Source organism: Schistocerca americana, chromosome 3 (genome assembly GCF_021461395.2).
Source record: "Schistocerca americana isolate TAMUIC-IGC-003095 chromosome 3, iqSchAmer2.1, whole genome shotgun sequence".
NCBI lineage: Eukaryota > Metazoa > Arthropoda > Insecta > Orthoptera > Acrididae > Schistocerca > Schistocerca americana.
The window spans coordinates 769,737,598-769,740,157 of NC_060121.1; positions in this window are offsets into that span (position 1 = coordinate 769,737,598).

Below are 2,560 nucleotides of genomic sequence, written 5' to 3' on the forward strand. Positions count from 1 at the left end.
TTGGTAATGGCCACTGGCGTATTCATAAGCAGTCCTCAGCCCACATCCATGTAGTGCGACTTTCGCGGGTTGATACGGCTCCCGGCCACGTCTCCGTATTACTGAAGCCACTCAATCGCCGTACATATATCTTCTGCCGACCTCGCCAAGACTACTACAGCGTTGGCATAGGCACAACATTTAAAATGCACATCGCGGAGGCGAATGCCCTCCAAACGCTGTCGTAGACCTTGAAGTGCAGGCTCGAGGGCAAGAGAAGGGCCGGCAGGGGACATCCTTGTCGCACTGGGAGCGCAACATCTTCTCTGAGACAGCCTGCAAGAAATGGTTCTCAACTCGGTCAAGTGCGTGGTCTAGGTCAACTGCCACGTAGGCACCCTCTAAGCGGCATGCCGACATGAGCGCCTCCACATCTCTATAAGAGCTTAACGCCGTGTGTATATTACTGCCACCTCCCAGTCATGTTTGGTCGCCATGAATAGCATCTTTGACAATAGCAAAGAGGCGAGATCGAAGCATGCGTGCGAACAGCTTGTAATTGTAATCCGAATTCAATAACGTCAACCCCCCCCCATTTGGGTTTGGCCCTCCAAAAATTCGAGTGGACGCCGAAGCCCGGATCCAGGAGTTCGCAGCACAGGCGCCGCCAAACTTCCCCAGTCAGGTCAGAAAACGTGCTATAAAATTCAAACGGAAGACCATCAGGTCCAGGTGATTTTTTTCTCGCGCCCGCGATGGGGCCATGCGCATTTCTTCCAACGTGACGGCCTCCAAAAATGTGGCATGGCCTTGCGCCCTGCCCGATGGTGGCAGGTCGTGCAGGACGTCCTCAAGGTCATTGTCACGCCGTTGATCTGCTAGATAGAGAGTGCCGTAATAATCTGTGAGGATACAGGAAATGCCGCTGTGTGTCTCTGCGCGTTGCCCGTCCACAGAAATAATTGCTGCGGTGAGTCGTGTCTTACGGTGTCTGCGTTCTCTGACAATGTGATAAAGAGAGGCACGTTCCTCGGGAATGGAATCTGGCAGTCTCGATCGAACCCGCGTACCGTCCAATATGTCAGCCATGATCTGCAGAAGCCACCCATGCCTGTGTCCGGTGGACGGCCATTTGACGCTCTGGAGAATGTTGTTGCGATGCTAGTTCCCGCAAGACCGTGTAGTAAAAGTCAGAGGTGGATCGGAACCAAAGCGCCCTGTCTCGTCCGTATACCATGAGCGTGCGTCGAACAGCTGGTTTGGCGCAGTATGTTCACCATCGTGTCGTGGAATCATACGTATGGCGCCGTCGCTCACATTTGTGCCCGGTATCAGTGACGGCTTCACTGCAAGCCTCTTCCCGGAGAATGTTAACGTTAAGAGTCCAAGGTCCTCTAATGCAGCTCGTCTGTTGTCGTGGCAGAGTCACGGCGCACATGAAGGCCTGACGGTCGGTGAATGCAGTGAGCCACAGCTCAGCACCGACAGCTGCTGTCCGAAGACCTCGGGAGACATGAATCCTGGCCAACCTACTCTCAGAGTGGCTGGTGACGTGTCTATATCCGCGTCGGTCACCGTGGATTAGCGTCCATGTATCATGCAAAGCGAGATCTCTGACCATAGCATAAAGGGCTGGACATGGGACGTGGTGAGGTATCTGACTCTCAGGGCGTAAGGCACTGTTAAACTCCCCACCCACCACCAGGTGCTCTGTAGCGCCTAGAAGCAATGGAGCTACCTCAGTGGAGTAATAGAGTGTTCGATCTCAATGCTTCGCAGTACCAGAAGGGGCAAACAGATTCAAAAGGCGGACTGCGCCGATGTTGAGCGCAATGCCCCTCGCTGATGGCAAAAACTGAATATCCGTTGGTACGATGCCATCGCGTAGTAGTATGGCCGTACCACCACCACCGTCGGAAGTTGGGCTGACGTAAGACGCGTATCCATAAACATCCAGGCGCAGATCAAGCCGTACCTCATGAAGAAACAAGATATCAATGTACGCCGCCCGAATCATGTCCTTTAACAACTGAGTTTTGGTAGTGGTACTAACGCCGTTGACATTGACTGTACCTATCCGGTAGACCTGGGTCATTTGATAGTACGATGACGTATCCTGAAGTCGTTTAAGCCAATATCAGCCACGTCGTCCGTCCGACCGTCCCTGTCACCCGCACCGTATCTATTATTGATCGGCTGAGACAAGATGTCCGTCCGACGATCCGCCGGCCGCGGGCATCTGGTTGCCGTTCGAGTCTGATATCATTCTTTCCATCATCTCGGACGCCCAGTCACCAAGCTGGAGGTGTGGTACGTTAGGCGACGCATGACGTTCTTCCGATGTCTAACCCCAAAATCGCCAGGAGGCTCGTCAGTGAGCTGAACATCAACTTGGCTTTGTCCTTGGGCGGACATTGCCAGCAGCCAATCAGGAACCGTTGGCGTGAGGTCCACAGCCCGGGCCGCAGAGGGATTTTTCTCATCCTCCTGCAACCTGTCACCATGTCGCGAATCATTTTCTGACGACAGTCTCCTCTTCTTTCGTCTCTTGGACGACTTCTGCTTGCGAGAACACCGCGTT